This window comes from Cydia fagiglandana, chromosome 14 (assembly GCF_963556715.1).
Source record: "Cydia fagiglandana chromosome 14, ilCydFagi1.1, whole genome shotgun sequence".
In the NCBI taxonomy this organism is placed as follows: domain Eukaryota; kingdom Metazoa; phylum Arthropoda; class Insecta; order Lepidoptera; family Tortricidae; genus Cydia; species Cydia fagiglandana.
The window spans coordinates 15303982-15321536 of NC_085945.1; the positions used below are offsets into that span (position 1 = coordinate 15303982).

At 38.7% G+C, this 17555-nt stretch overlaps 1 protein-coding gene and 1 long non-coding RNA gene across 2 annotated transcripts in view; one reads left to right on the forward strand and one right to left on the reverse strand.

Annotated features, from left to right (window-relative positions):
* Positions 1-17555, reverse strand: part of LOC134670459 (uncharacterized) — a 244205-nt gene that overhangs the window by 172328 nt on the left and 54322 nt on the right. The window lies entirely within an intron of this gene.
* On the forward strand, positions 2846-3966 carry LOC134670957 (uncharacterized). Its single transcript, XR_010099153.1, has 2 exons — positions 2846-3138; positions 3425-3966. It is a non-coding gene; the product is annotated as an uncharacterized LOC134670957 (long non-coding RNA).

A 17555-nucleotide genomic window follows, 5' to 3' on the forward strand; every position in this document is an offset into this window, starting at 1 on the left:
TTTCCCGATACATCCCGATACATCGTGGCCGTTTATGATCATCGAGTAGGCATCTAGGCCATCTTTTTTTATTTATAAGTTCTTTATTTAACATAATGTATTACAAGTGATGGGGTAACCTATATCGTTTGTACTTGTCGATATAGGGCAAATCTTTTAATCGACTGCGACCGATGTTGCATACGAGCTTGTTTTTATGTTGGGGGTTTTTAACTAAATAAAATGTTTTTGTTTGTTTAAGAATAAATTCTTTTAATAATGGTAATTTGATTTTAAAATGTAATTTACGTAGATTTGTGTAAAATGGGGTGTTATATGAAATTTAAAGTGCTTTATTTTGAATTATTTGAAGTTTTTCATAATTAGTGTTACAGGTGCTGCTCCAGACAGGGCAGGCGTAAGTAATAACAGGTCTCACAAGGGTTTTGTAGATAGCTACTTTAAAGGATGACTCACGCTAGACCGGGCCGTGCCCGGACCGGGGCGGGCCGGAGCGAGCCGACGCAGGAGCTGTCAGGAGCGCCACCGTGACCGGGCCGTTCCGGGGCCGGGGTGTCAAGGCCACCCGTTTATTACATTAACACTAGTGCTGTCCGAGCAATGTCCGAGCCTCTAGTGTTTAAGTACATGTAGGAACTCGAGTCCTTTGAGTCTGAATTTGATGTAGGCACAGCTCGTTTTTACAAGACTCTGCGCTTAAAAAACTTCTCCCGACTTCTGTCCTTTGTAGTCCTTTTTAAGAGCAACTCAAAAGGACTCGAGCCTCCAAATAAAGACTCCGTGAAAAAATTTATAGGTTTTTCCTATATAACAGTAACGAAATTAAGCGTTATTTTATGATTTATGTACGTATCTAATCTACAAATTATACATAAAGACAATGCATTTCGGTTTTTTTTTTGTAAAAATACGAGAGTTCTCTGAAAAGTACTCAAGTCTCTACAAGAGACTTTGGTCTCTATCTAGTTGAAAAGAACTCGAGTTTAAACTTAATTATAAGAGTCAGAAAATTGAGTAGTCTTCAAGCAGAAGATTCAAAGGATTCGAGTCCTACCCAGCCCTATCCGAGCCGACCGGGACGTCCGAGCCGACTGTTCATGACAAATGTCATAATAAATGTCAATCAGATTGAAAACAATGGTTCGATCGGAAGCAAGCGGATATGGAAGGAAATAATATAATCAAAATATTGGCCCTAGCTGCCTTAATGACTGATTACGTCGACACGTTCGGAAAAATAAGAATAGGTACATACAACATGATGTAAAGAGCTTTATTTACATATGACTCAAGATTCTTTCGAAGCCACGTCCACACGGCAGAATTAAACAACGTTTGGTAAAACAAAAACAAGATTTCAGAAACCAATATCCAGCATTCACCGTCTGGCTCTCTGCTTCAGGTAAGATATGGAAATACAGTGCATGTACCTATTAATAAATATGTATAATCATGTGCCGAAGAATATTAAGCTATTAAGAGGAAAGGGAATGACCGGTTCTCCATACAAACATAGTTCCCGTTTTCCTCACTGGATATTGATATTATGGAATATTTAGGTAGTCGTCAGCAAACTGTAGTGGTACCCAATGCATTTAGTTACATTCTACAAATGTAGATTTTTCAGCTTATCTGGTTTTGACATTATTTTCTCCCATCAATGCCACGTTCTTCAGTGTTCATGTGTTCAGTTCAGATATGTTCAATTTCAGGAACCCATGCATGAAAAACGAGTTTAAAAGAGGAGAAATTTCCAATGGCTGCGACGAAGTAACAAAAATTTAAAAAGTATCGGTATAAGATAATTATCTACAAGCTGTTTTCGGCCACAGCGAATACAGTACCACCACTAAGAATGTCGGTGGTGCGCACTCAATAAAATAAGTAAGTAAATAAAAACTATTAAGCTCGTTACACTAAGATAGAATTGTGTCGGTTACAAAAAATAAACTATCTACTTACTTACTTTCATCTGGTGAAACAGAAGCCAAGATGGCAAAAACGGAACCCTTACAGTTTCGTCATGTCCGTCTGTCTGCCTGTCAGTCTGTCTCTGTCTGTCTGTCTGTCCATATGTCACAGCTATTTTACTCAAAAAGTATAAGGTAACGATTTGGAAATTAGGTATATTTTGTAAGTCGTGCAGAAGAAGATAACAATATAATTGATTTTGTATATGTCAATTCCAGATTTTCTGTTACTTATAAGTATGTATGCAGCAGTTTTCATTTCACTACCCCGCCGAGTCTGTCTGTTTGTGTGGATGTATGTTCGCGATAAACTCAAAAACTACTGAACGGATTCTCATGCGGTATTAACCTATCAATAGAGTGATTCTTGAGAAAGGTTTCGGTGTATACATTTTTAAGGTTTTGTGTAACCCTTCTGAAGCCAGGATAGGTTGCTAGTTTATATTTATTCATTAGCTTGCATTGCAATGGCACTTTAGGCTTAGCCTATAAGTACTAAGATTCTAATGCTTAGATCTAATATTAAAAAAAGTCCTTCTTTGGTCCGACTCTTAAATAATATGTTTGGACTCTTTTCTTATGCCTTTTTACATTTTACGACTTTTAAATCAAAGAGCATATAATCACTACGTTTTAAGAGTCGGCACTCTCGAACAATCCTCGAACCGAATTATGAACGTACATATCCCAACACACCAAATACAGGCTTAAAGATCTCGCATCCAGGCCATAATTGTTAAAAAAAGAAAAACCACACAATACTACCAACACAAAAAAAACAACGCTAGGGCTCGACACTTCCAGTACCTACTGTTTATCGATATCGATAAATGTGCGATACGTGCTGCTGTATTTACCTACTGTACTACAGCTTGGCAAAAAAGAGTAGATATGGAACTAATTTTTTTTTGCTCTTACAACACTGTTTAATATGTCAGTTGTTAGTATCTATGTTGTCAACAGTGTTGGTTTATTTTCGTATTTATTGTATTGTTTAAATTTATCGTCAGTAAACTGTTGTTATTGTGGCAAATGATGAACAGGACGATCCGAAGTGGCACCCGCCAGGTTATTTATAACGTTTACAGGCGGTGTCTGGCAGAATTTGAAGCCAAAACCTTGTTGTCGGAACTGGACAATGTTTACCAAAGAACGGCTGAGATGACAGGTTTGTAATGATTTTAGAATACTAAAAATGGTGAACTCTGGCGTAATTTACAAAATCCCCATGTTTTTCAAGTTTTAATAACTGTTTTCTTGAAAATTCAATCAATCCCAAAGGTTATGTTTTTAAGGTTATGTGTAATATGTTAACAAACCAACCAACTTGGTACTTGCGATTTGCGATATATTTTTATAATGTAAATGTTTTGTAAATTATATTAAATATGTGACTATTATAACTGTATTAACTAGAAATTATAATTAACTCTTCTTTATATTTATTCAATCAGGTAAACTACTGTAAGGAGAATTGTATTAGAAGATGACCTTAACAATGCTGTGTTTGCAACGCCTGGAAAACGCCGAAAGGGGCGTCCAAAAAAGGAACTGGACAATTTCGACCTATGTGCCATTAGGCAAAAGGTTCAATTTTTTGATGGGCTTTGATGGTAGCCGGGGAACACCTGAGAATACTACTTCATGCTCTTTTGTTCAATCTTGCTGCATCACGATAACGCCTCTTCACATAAGTCCCTCAGAACAAAGGCGTTTATTGAGAAAGCTGGGATAGAAACCTTACCACTTCCACCCTACAGTCCTGACTTAGCTCCCTGCGATTTCTTTTTGTATCCGGTGGTGAAAGAAAAAATAACGGAAGTTTTTTTCAAGTGCTGAAGAAGCCGTGGCTGCATATGAAGAAGCAATTTCGGACCTATCTGATGAAGACTGGCAAAAGTGCTTCCAAAGTTGGTTCAGACGAATGGAAATTTGTATAGAGAGTAATGGAGAGTATTTTGAAAAAATGTAAAATAAATAATACTAATATCTTCAATAGCTTTTTTTATGTCAAAATTTATTGAGTGACCTACGTAAATGATCATATTAGATTGATAACTGTTAGATATAATTTGTGGCTACTTATTTTTAAAATGTGTTTTTCAATTAAAAGACGCATCAATATTGTTTACCTTATTTCTAATGCTAACAAAAAGGAACATTACAAAAACTCAAAATTTGTATTTCCAGTACCTACCTGCTGATGAGAGTGGAGTCCACTTTCTTGACTTACCTATATTATCCAAAATCGGTTCCGACGTTGTCAAATATGGGGTGTGTGCAAATTTGGCATTCGAATAACCAATAGTCACAACTTTTGGGAAGAGTCGATACAAACAAGAACATTAAATCTGTCCATGGCCCAAGTATCAATATCTCTAGGTCGTACTATTTGTGTTGCCATGTAAGCGACAGTGGCGCCCCTATTAATTTCTACTCTTTTTTGCCAGGCTGTACCTATTAATAAAATAAAAGAACATTATATATATATAAACAATTTTATTTTACATGATAAAAATAACATAGTTTATTATTCAAGTAGGCATATTACAATATGCTGAATTCGCGCGCATTCTTTTTTAATCTGGTCCCTTTTTATTGAAGGCACTGGATGGAGAATGATTTCCACAAATGAACTTGTTTCCATTCAGCTTTTGAATAGGTAAATAAATACGCCAAATCCTCATTTCCTTTTCCTCAGCTTTGCCCATAATCGACATCTGAAATAAAGAGATTATCGATAAAATTGGTCGTACACTATTCGTGTCATAGGTTACTTAGTTTTTTACTTAAAAATACTTTATTCACAAAATATTTTCGTTTTAATCATGGATTGTACACGACTAAAACTAATTAAATTAGTAACTGTTAACGACTCAAAGTAAAAAATGAAAATATTGCATACAAACATCAGTTTACCGACCTGTTCGGATCAAGTTGGAAATTTGGCCAAAAATGCGTCAGTAGTTAGTCTTCTTACACACCCACTACAAACTTCACATTTCCTTAAAGATTTGGCCCCCATTTAAATAACAGCTAAAGTTATTTTACCAATTACAATAAAAAATAACCACGTATTTCCACGTTCACGACAATTCAAATGACGTTTGACGTTTTACTACCAATCATACCAACCTAAAGAAAAGTAAGTATAATACGTCTATGTTAAAAACAAGTATGGTATGTGCCACCAAAATGCAACAGCAGTCATTTTAATTCGATAAGATTATTTCTATGCCTCAATGTTGGTAACAAGGGCTTTCATAATTTATCAAAGTATGGGGTGTCGATGGGCTGTTTTAAATATTTGACGCTGTCATGTTTTTCGAATAGTATAATAAACATGTCAAAAGAAAAAATAGTGATATTAAATTTGTAGAAAGATACTAAATGTATTTGAATACGCAAGAACACGTTGAATGCAGGTAATGTATCGTGTTACCCCGCGCGTCAAGGTATTGGCAAAAATAGGTATGATTATGGTGTAGTGCCGTTTGAATCTGCATAGGAACCCGCTTTCGCCTTTGTAATACCTATATATTAGTATCTTCGAGCAACACCAGCTTCCGACACATCGGAAGGGAGGGGCCCAAGCGATATCTTAACATGCAAATCATTCTGCCATTTTTCGCGGGGGGGGGGATTGTTTTTAAAATATTTGTAAGTATATTGTATGTACGTAGGTTTGTCTGTAAGTATATTTTTTGGTTCTAGAAGTAATACCTAGTAACCTTAACAGTGATGTCTTTCACGTTTTTTTTCAAGTAGGTACGTACTACTTGCATACGTGAGAAATAAGAAGAGGAGTAAAATAAATTTAATATTACTACACATACGTACACATACGTATGTCCAAAGAAAGAGCGCTATGATAAGCAAAAGTTATTTTTTAGGGTTCCGTATCTCAAAAGGAAAACACGGAACCCTTAAAGGATCACTTCCGTCCATCTGTCTGCCCGTCTGCCCGTCTGTCCATCCGTCCGTCCGTCGGTCTGTCCGTCTGTCCGTCCGTCCGTCTGTCCGTCTGCCCGTCCGGCCGTCTGTCTGTCGATACCCTTTATTTCGGGAACGGGTCCGTATTGAGTTGAAACCTTTTATATACTCCTAGACTTCGTAGCGTAGACCTACGGTCCTGTGAAGATAAATCAAATAGTAATAATTATTATGTATGTATGTATGTAATGTACCTACAGTATTTCCAAAAAACAGCGCTATATAAGGTTTCGGTGCTTAGGTACAGTCTCCATCAGATATATCGGAGCGGCCAGATATACAATTAATTGTATTATAAACGATTTTTTTTTCATGTACCATGGACATTCCTCGATGGCACCAAGTTGCAACCGGAAAGCGATGATCACTCGGAAAATCAAGACTGTAGTAGCCACATCTAAGGAGATCATGAATACCTATTCAATAAATTTTTATTCTTTGCTGTTTGATATGTAATAATAAGTTTTTGGCAAAAATTTCATTTTTGGTACAAGCTTTTATCGTCGACTGTACTTTTCTCCACAGGCAACTAATACTCATCGAGACAATTCTAAAATCCCCAAACACAATTACTTAGGTTTCGTTGTTTTATCACAGAGTTCCTATGGCCACCTCCGGTCTCCATCATCAGATCAGCTCGATGACACCATAATATTGCATAGTCACCCGACTTACAATCGAAAACCGGGAAGTGGATCAAATTTAACTTGCAAGATTTGATTACAGACAGACAGACAGACAACAGTCAGGTGAAACTAAATAAAAGCTTGTAAAAATGCGGTATAATCCAAGATTTCACAGGTCCACCCGCCATCCTGACATCAGAATGGCGGGTGGAACTTTTTTGTTAAATATCTCGTTTCCGGGAGAAGTACACTGGATTCTATTAAAAGTACAATAATTTGTACACCGAAGGTACAATATGTTTATAAATATTTCGTTCAAATTCGCTGAGGTCCACCCGCCATCCTGACGCTCACGGAATGGCCGTCCCTAGCAGAATTGTAATTTAAATTGTTGCACACGCAGTATACCCTGGTTTGATTCTTATACAGTCAGGGTTATAACCGCGAACCACTTCATTAATTAATATCCCACCAAAAACATAAATGTAAAAAAGGAGAGCCAAGTTCAATACAAAAATTATGCTTGGCTGTGGGGCTCGCCGCAAAAAGAATGGAGATCTAAATGAGTGCCACTGCCAAGTTCTATGCAAAATCCAAATATGTATTTATAGGAACAAAATAACATTATAAACAAGTATTAAACTCTATTTCCTTGCTTTATTGGATACCTATAACAATTGCTGTTATTTAAAAAAATGTGAGATCTTAAAGTAGGTTAGATTTGACTTGGCCAGTTTTCATTATATCAATCATTTTATATATATTGTAATTCTGATAAAACCTGGCCAAGCCAAATCTAACCTACTTTAAGATCTCACATTTTTTTAAATAACAGCAATTGTTATAGGTATCCAATAAAGCAAGGAAATAGAGTTTAATACTTGTTTATAATGTTATTTTGGTCCTATAAATACATATTTGGATTTTGCATAGAACTTGACAGTGGCACTCATTTAGATCTCCATTCTTTTTGCGGCGAGCCCCACAGCCAAGCATAATTTTTGTATTGAACTTGGCTCTCCTTTTTTACATTTATGTTTTTGGTGGGATATCAATACTTTTTGTAAAGAAAACTAGGCAGGTATTGAGATTTAATGTTTTTTCTTGTGTTTCCGCTGTATGGTTTTTACTTCTGTTCTTTGTATAATTATGTGGTACCGCGCGCCGCCGACGACACACCGCACACCGTTGGCCGGTTGTTTAGAGCGTATTAAAAGTTTTTTGTATGGGTACACCACTTATTTTTTGACTAAACTTTATTTTAATATAGCAAATATAATAATACATATATTGGGGTAGTTTCAAATATCTGCTTGTAACGGTTCCAACGCTAAAAAATATTTTTTTGTATGGGGACCCCCCCTATTTTTTAACTTTTTTTTATTTTTAGATTTTTTCCTACGCTTACACACAATAACCGAGCTGGATTCCAAATTTCATCCTTCTAGGTCATCTGGAAGTAGGTTAGGTTTAGGTACTTATATCAGTCCCAATAAAAAATGTTTTTTTTGTATGGGGACCCCCCCTATTTTTAAACTTTATTTTATTTTTAGATTTTTTCCTACGGTTACACGCAATAACCGCGCTGGATTCCAAATTTCATCCTTCTAGGTCATCTGGAAGTAGGTTAGGTTTAGGTACTTATATGTCAGTCCCAATAAAAAGTGGTTTTTTTGTATGGGGACCCCCCCTATTTTTTAACTTTATTTTATTTTTAGATTTTTTCCTACGGTTACACACAATAACCAAGCTGGATTCCAAATTTCATCCTTCTAGGTCATCTGGAAGTAGGTTAGGTTTAGGTACTATAAGTCATAAGTCAGTCTTAAAATTTACGACTTTTTGACCTTCATACCTTTATAACCGTTTGAGCTAGCTTCATGAAATTTGGGCTTCTAGATATCCTTATGGATATAATTAAACACACGTAGTTTTATGTGTTTACGTCAAAGATGTTTTGAGTTATAGAAGGGTCAAAAGTGGCACCAAGTGGTTCGTGTAATATTACACTCGGCGCTGGCTAGCCAGTTCCTTTGCTTGAACTTGGCTTGACACGCTGCCGCGTGTCTAGATATTTGCCTCTCTATCACTGTTATGATTATTTGCGCGAAAGAGAGGCACTTATATGATTATTTGGCATGGTTAGCGGTCCCCCTGACGCGTTCCACGTCTTTTAGGATGGTATTCCATCTATCCAATTTCTTTGCCCAATGTGTAAAGTCGGACCAAAAAAAGTCTGCAGCGGATTTGATAGCCCATGCAGTGCAAGTGTCATTTATACGGCATAATTTCAAAGAAGTTTGACGTTTAAAATAACACGTTCACTGCGTGGGCTATCAAATATGCTGCATATGGTCTGACTTTCTATTGAGTCTCACATCAGAGAGTGAGACGCAATGACATTGGACAAAGAAATTGGATAGGACGGTGGAATACCACCCTTAGTCATTTATATAAGAACAATAAAATATACGAAGAGTTCTATTGTATTATTTCAGTAGTTAGTGCCTTTGGGTAATTTTAGGCAGGAAATAAGGAATATTACGGAAAATTCTGCGTATGGGGCGTTACTCTCACTAACCCCAGGACCTACTGCGAAACACGAAAACCAACATTTCGGCCTCTCTATCACTCGATATCTGCTTCTCTGCATATCGACAGAGGCAATCAGTCGATATCTGCTTCCCTGCATATCGACAGAGGCAATCACTCTCCCTAGTAGCATTTTCGTTGGGGCCCACGGTGCCAACGGTAGGGAAAACGTTGGGATGAGGTTCGTTCCGTAGCCAACATTAATTTTGTATTGGCCCACCATCGCATTTACCAACATTCGCTGTGGCACAGATGCCCAACAATGGGCCTTTGTGTATTTTGGTACCGTTGGCTAAACAACGATAATATTCGTTGGCCCAATGATGACATATATCGCATTTACCAACATTGGCAGTGGCAGTGATGCCCAACAATGGGCCTTTGTGTATTTTGCTACCGTTCGCTAAACAACGATAACATTCGTTGGCCCAATGGTGACGAATACCGCATTTACCAACATTGGCTGTGGCACGGATGCCCAACAATGGGCCTTTGTGTATTTTGGTAACGTTGGCTAGTCAACGATATCATCCGATGGCCCAGTGATGACAAATATCGCATGTACCAACATTGGCTGTGGCACTGATGCCCAACAATGGGCCTTTGTTTATTTTGGTAACGTTGGCTAATCAACGATATCATCCGATAGCCCAATGACGACAAATATCGCATTTACCAACATTGGCTATAGCATTGATGCCCAACAATGGGCCTTTGTGTGTTTTGGTAACGTTGGCTAGTCAACGATATCATCCGATGGCCCAATGATGACAAATATCGCATGTACCAACATTGGCTGTGGCACTGATGCCCAACAATGGGCCTTTGTTTATTTTGGTAACGTTGGCTAATCAACGATATCATCCGATGGCCCAATGACGACAAATATCGCATTTACCAACATTGGCTGTAGCATTAATGCCCAACAACGGGCCTTTGTTTATTTTGGTAACATTGGCTAATTAACGATATCATCCGATGGCCCAATGACGACAAATATCGCATTTACCAACATTGGCTGCAGCATTGATGCCCAACAATGGGCCTTTGTGTATTTTGCTACCGTTCGCTAAACAACGATAACATTCGTTGGCCCAATGGTGACGAATACCGCATTTACCAACATTGGCTGTGGCACGGATGCCCAACAATGGGCCTTTGTGTATTTTGGTAACGTTGGCTAGTCAACGATATCATCCGATGGCCCAATGATGACAAATATCGCATTTACCAACATTGGCTGTGGCACTGATGCCCAACAATGGGCCTTTGTTTATTTTGGTAACGTTGGCTAATCAACGATATCATCCGATAGATCAATGACGACAAATATCGCATTTACCAACATTGGCTATAGCATTGATGCCCAACAATGGGCCTTTGTGTATTTTGGTAACGTTGGCTAGTCAACGATATCATCCGATGGCCCAATGATGACAAATATCGCATTTACCAACATTGGCTGTGGCACTGATGCCCAACAATGGGCCTTTGTGTATTTTGGTAACGTTGGCTAGTCAACGATATCATCCGATAGCCCAATGACGACAAATATCGCATTTACCAACATTGGCTATAGCATTGATGCCCAACAATGGGCCTTTGTGTATTTTGGTAACGTTGGCTAATCAACGATATCATCCGATGGCCCAATGATGACAAATATCGCATGTACCAACATTGGCTGTGGCACTGATGCCCAACAATGGGCCTTTGTTGATTTTGGTAACGTTGGCTAATCAACGATATCATCCGATGGCCCAATGACGACAAATATCGCATTTACCAACATTGGCTGTAGCATTGATGCCCAACAACGGGCCTTTGTTTATTTTGGTAACATTGGCTAATCAACGATATCATTCGATGGCCCAATGACGACAAATATCGCATTTACCAACATTGGCTGCAGCATTGATGCCCAACAATGGGACTTTGTTTATTTTGGTAACGTTGGCTAATCAACGATATCATACGATGGCCCAATGATGACAAATATCGCATTTACCAACATTGGCTGTAGCATTGATGCCCAACAATGGGCCTTTGTGTATTTTGCTACCGTTCGCTAAACAACGATAACATTCGTTGGCCCCATGGTGACGAATACCGCATTTACCAACATTGGCTGTGGCACGGATGCCCAACAATGGGCCTTTGTGTATTTTGCTACCGTTCGCTAAACAACGATAACATTCGTTGGCCCCATGGTGACGAATACCGCATTTACCAACATTGGCTGTGGCACGGATGCCCAACAATGGGCCTTTGTGTATTTTGCTACCGTTCGCTAAACAACGATAACATTCGTTGGCCCCATGGTGACGAATACCGCATTTACCAACATTGGCTGTGGCACGGATGCCCAACAATGGGCCTTTGTGTATTTTGGTAACGTTGGCTAGTTAACGATATCATCCGATGGCCCAATGATGACAAATATCGCATTTACCAACATTGGCTGTGGCACTGACGCCTAACAATGGGCCTTTGTGTATTTTGGTACCGGTGGCTAAACAACGATAACATTCGTTGGCCCAGTGAGCACAAATATCGCATTTACCAACATTGGCTGTGGTACTGATGCCCAACAATGGGCCTGTGTGTATTGCTTGTGGTGTCACTAGATGGCGTTAGTGTCTCCAAACATCGAAGTTATAGTTATTTTCTCGATTATTCCGGATATAATCATAATATTTTTTTAAAGTAAATTATAAATCTAAAGGCTATAACTATAAAATTTATACATATATTTAAAAAATTGTATTTTACCAACATTTCCTCAATTTAAATTTCAAAAAACATAAATCTCGCTTACGAAGTTTCGAAGTGCGGTTAGTATATATACAAATTAGAGTGTGTAGTAAGTGTACTTGCTTCGGCAGTACGTATACTAAAATTGGAACGATACAGAGAAGATTAACAACAACTGCTGCCTAGGGCCTTCATGTGGATACAACCAATGCCTACCGTAGTGTAATTGTAATATTTATCAGCAAAGGCCCAACGTCGTATTACACAACCACTTACCTGACGTAGGGTAACTGTAGGACTCGTAAACAAAAGCCCATTACATAATTAGACTGTAGGCCCACTATAAATTACACAACTATATTTACCTACGGTAGTATTGTAAGAATCCTACACAAGGCCCAACGTTAAAGTTACAATGTTGGCCCTTTGTGGGACAAGCTGTGTTGGGCCTTCAACCTGGTGCATGACTACCTACCGACCTACCTGACTTGCCGTTGGATAATTGTTGAATTTGCAAACAGAAGCACAACGAATAAATTGCCCTTTTTTAATTTTTTGCAGTTGGCCCTACAGCAAGCCATACGGCCAAATGTAACAATTAACCAACCATCAAACAAATGTGTATAGGCCCAACCACGGCCCAACCAAAACCACCACCGTTGAATAATTGTATGATTTATTTAAATAGGCCCAACGAAAAAATGAGTCTAATGGCCCTCTGTTGGGAATCTTCGGGAGGGCCTTTGTCGAGGGCCCTCCAGCAAATCGTACGGCCAAATGTAACAATTAACCAACCATCAAACAAATGTGTATAGGCCCAACCACGGCCCAACCAAAACCACCACCGTTGAATAATTGTATGATTTATTTAAATAGGCCCAACGAAAAAATTAGTCTAATGGCCCTCTGTTGGGAATCTTCGGGAGGGCCTTTGTCGAGGGCCCTCCAGCAAATCGTACGGCCAAATGTAACAATTAACCAACCATCAAACAAATGTGTATAGGCCCAACCACGGCCCAACCAAAACCGCCACCGTTGAATAATTGTATGATTTATTTAAATAGGCCCAACGAAAAAATTACTCTTATGGCCCTCTGTTGAGAATCTTCGGGAGGGCCTTTGTCGAGGGCCCTCCAGCAAATCGTACGGCCAAATATAACGGTTGCCCAACTAATACGTAAACAAAGGCCCAACAAAATCCCTACAAGAAAATGCTATTAGGGCTATATCTGCTTCTCTTATCGACAGAGGCAGATAACGAAATTTTGATTATCGCGTTTTGCGGTAAGCCATTTGTAAACAAGTCACCTGGATGCATCAATATCATGGTGAAAAGTTGACAAAACTGTTTAGCCCGCTCCACACTCGTGCGCGAATCGCAGCGCGAAGCCAAGATTCGCGCACGAGTGTGGACTTGTGGAGTGGGCTTTTAAGGCATAGTTATGATGTTAAATAAATCTGTGCAGGCAGAGAAGATCAGTTGAACTCTAAATGAATGAATAAAAATGGTTATTATAGTTTGTCAAAGGACTGTCTCATTTCAAACATAGATAGAGAGAATCATGCTATCTTGGTCTTACACTAGTACTAACACCCAAAAGAAAAGGATGAGTATAGTTTTTTTGTTCTTATTTACTGACAAATTTGGTTTGACCAACTATAGATACGGTATTGTCATATATATTTCTATGAACTTCGTACGAAATAAAAAAGTATCTAAGTAATAAGTTACTTCTGCACTCGATATAATAAGTGGTAATGTGAGAAAAAACTATATAGTATCTTAATATTCATTATAAACCTACATGCTCATTAATGAATCATTTTTACAAGCAGTAACATCAATAGATGTCTCATTTAATATAATCCGACAAAATTACATTTCAGCAACACTTCCATATTTCACAAAATAAATCAAGACATTATCCAACCTATATAATCTTGACGTATATTATATCAAAGACGGCTGTACCTAATATAAACCGACCAAGTAACGAATTAGCTATACCATCATATTTAACAAACAAATTTATGACGTTTTGCAACCTCTTTATTTTGGCAAATATATTCCGACACAGCCGGGCATGCATATTGTGAAGGGTGGTATTCCATCTGTCCAATCTTGGTCCAATGTGTATTTGCGTCTCACATTTTGCTTAATGAGAGAGTGAGACGCAATGCATATTGGACAAAGATCTTAAACAAGTAGAATACCACCCGAAGAGAAAAATAGGTTGTCAGGAGGCTCCGGGACGTGACCGGGCCGGGCCCGCACCGTGCCACGCCCGAGCCCCGGTGATCACGTGATGCTTTCCATAGAAAACGACGCTCCGGATGCTCCGGCCCGGCCACGGCCCGGTCTAGCGTGAGTCATCCTTAACTTGGCTACTAAGACATGACTTGCGATTCATGACTGGGGAGAGTGCACCAAGAGCTTGTGTTCCCTTTGAACATAATAATCTTAGATGAGGACTCCAATTTAATTTATTGTCCAAGGTCACCCCTAGATATCTGACGCTCAAGCTCCACGGTATTTCGTGACCATTTATTTTTAGTTTTCTGCTAGGTAGTTTACGTCGTCTGGTAAAAATAATGGCTTCAGTTTTAGCCTCATTTAGCTTTAGTTTCCATGTAGTAAAGTACTGGTGAAGAAGATCAATAGACATTTGAAGACGGGATATAACAAGATCTGTGTCCTTTGACGCAGTATCGTCAGCAAAACATGCTAATGTAGTTCTAGGTTGTACAGGTATATCGTTTAAGTAAATCAGAAATAAATACGGCCCTAAAATTGAACCCTGCGGTACCCCAGCTATAATAGGACGCGGTTTAGAGGAAAAATTTCCAATATGCACTCTGAAGAAACGATTAGAAAGGTAAGAGTCGACCATTTTTATCAGAGACATGGGTACTTGACACATCAGTATTTTATGTAGATTTTATCTAGGCCATCTAGTATGTATGCTGCACAAGCGAAAAATACTTCATCGTGGAGTTACAAACCAAAACTGAGGATAGATCCGGCTTCCAGCGGCTTGGCCTTCTCGTACACACTAGAACCTCGTTACTGTTCGGTTACAGTTACAGCTCGCAAAATGAGTACGCTCGGTGAAAGCGTTCCGCCGTCGTCGCGAGCCGAAACTGTAACTTGCGTACACACTAGAACCTCGTACTCTATCTGTTCGGTTACAGTTACAGCTTGCAAAATGAGTACGCTCGGTGAAAGCGTTCCGGCGACGTCGCGAGCTGAAACTGTAACATGCGTACACACTAGAACCTCGTACTCTATCTGTTCGGTTACAGTTACAGCTTTCAAAATGAGTACGCTCGGTGAAAGCGTTCCGGCGACGTCGCGAGCCGAAACTGTAACACGCGTACACACTAGAACTAGAATATTTATTTTGTATGAAAAATAGGGAGTCCAAATACTTCATAATTTTTAAAAGTTTTTGAACAAAGGTGTCACCGTTTGAGGAGTACAATCTATGTTTTAATTATTTGCTCATGTTACAGACCACACCCGGCATATGCGTCGGCCTGACGACTATGGCCACATTCAGGTACAAAAATACTTGATTGCATATACATAGTTGGAATACTTCGAATGTATCAACCATCACATTTTTGTCACAGGGAACCCTGTCATTGCTTTTAGTTCCACTTCACTAGTGCTTACCTTGCTATTAGGTACCTACTTTTGGTACAATTCCGTTCCAGGTGGTTTAACGGCCTGCAAATACTTAAGAGCCAACAGGAGTGGTCATTTCTCCATACAAACGTACTCGACTGTTTCCTCCGTGGCTTTTAATGCTAGAGCAATGATTTTTTCAACACAGTGTATTATATGATTTTTTCAATATTGTTAATATCTGTGTCGGACCGTTTTGCTTTTTTTGATATTTTTGTTTTTTAAGGCGCTAGAGCCCTGCAAAAATGGCCAAAATGGCCTCATTGACTATGCCGCAGTATTCAAAACTGATATCAATTAGCCAAAAAAGCAAAACGGACCGACACAGATAATTTTATAATCATTTAGCAGATAATCATTTAGATTTCCAAATTTGGTCACGATTGGTTAAGTTTTGGAGGAGGAAACAGTCGAGTACGAAACCTCGATTTTTGAGATTTAAACGCAGGATTTTTCGCCTTGTCCTTATCGCACTAGTTTTAGGAGCCGCTTCCGTTAGCGAGACGGGTATATTTACCTAAAATATTTAAAACTCAGCTCCTGTTTCGTCTTAATAAGTACTTTGAGTACTTCACTAACCTTGCAGGGATAGGAAAGTAACCTAATTATGTTTGACTGTGACCTTCGGACCACAGCTGAGCACATTTCATACTATTTTATTCTATTTAACAGGTGTTAAAGACATCAATTAATTTTTACCACGGCATTTAACCTTGAACAATCATAATATCGAGGAATAATTTTGACGAATCCTAATAAATCATTTCCATCTAAATAACCCCAAGTTTCACCTAATTCATTAATCTCCTAACACCCAGAATAACATATTTTCATGAATGATCGACTTGGACTCGGAGCGAACACTTACGTTTGAACACTTGACATGATTAATTACACTTAGTAATGATAAACTTACCACTTTAAGATCAGTTATTAATGTTTCAAAATCAAGACAAGGAGCGTCAGGAACTCAGGATCCTTTAATCTATCTAAATATGACAAGCATTGTTTTAAAATCTATTTTAACGAAAGAACAAGTAACCGTCAAAAATAAGTTTTGGTACCTACACAATTTTTTTTTTGCCGGCTGTATTTTATCTCATTTGCATGTCCATCATGTTCCTCTCGACATCTTTCTAATGAGCCTAAACTCAATGTGTATGTTTTTACATCGAACAGTTCCTTTGGCTATCTTACGACTGCATCATCAGATCAGCTCCATTTTAGCATACTACAGTCGCCATCAGATATATCGGAGCGGTCAAGGCGCTCACAAATATCTGAACACGCCTCTATTGTCAAGGCGCTAGAGTGCGTGTTCAGATATTTTTGAGCACCTTGGTAGCTCCGATATACCTGATGGCGACTGTACAATTCAATACTCTTTTTTGGGCACCTCACATACTCGCAGTTTGCAATAAATGTACAGTAACATAAACGAAGACAATAGATGTCACAACAGGCGGTCTTAGTATTCAACCTACTGCTATACTGATTTATTTGAGGTAGCGAGGCTACTGGCCGGCGACACATTCGCAATGGTCTAAAAAGTAACAACTAACGGTGTCAGTGTCATCAAAACATCGTAACAAAAAGAATATCTGAATTCGCGAAATATACCAGAAAACAGTGTGCAGTGCTTTGAAATAACGAGGAAGCCACCAGCGAGCAATCCACCCGCAGAGGCCTCTGCCAGCTCTGACCACAAATACCGGTAAGCCCTTCTACCATCAGATAAAGCAGTATAGTGTCGAATAAACTAACTTAAAAAAACTACAGTCCACTGGCTTTATGCCACATTTTCTGGCCTCCGAGCCGATTCTTAAATTTCCCAAATTTTGAACCCTCCCAGATTTATTTTTTCCCCAAATCCTATCTTCTATACTTCTATAGGCTAACCGTTGAATTTTCCCTTGCGGATCGTATCCGCAT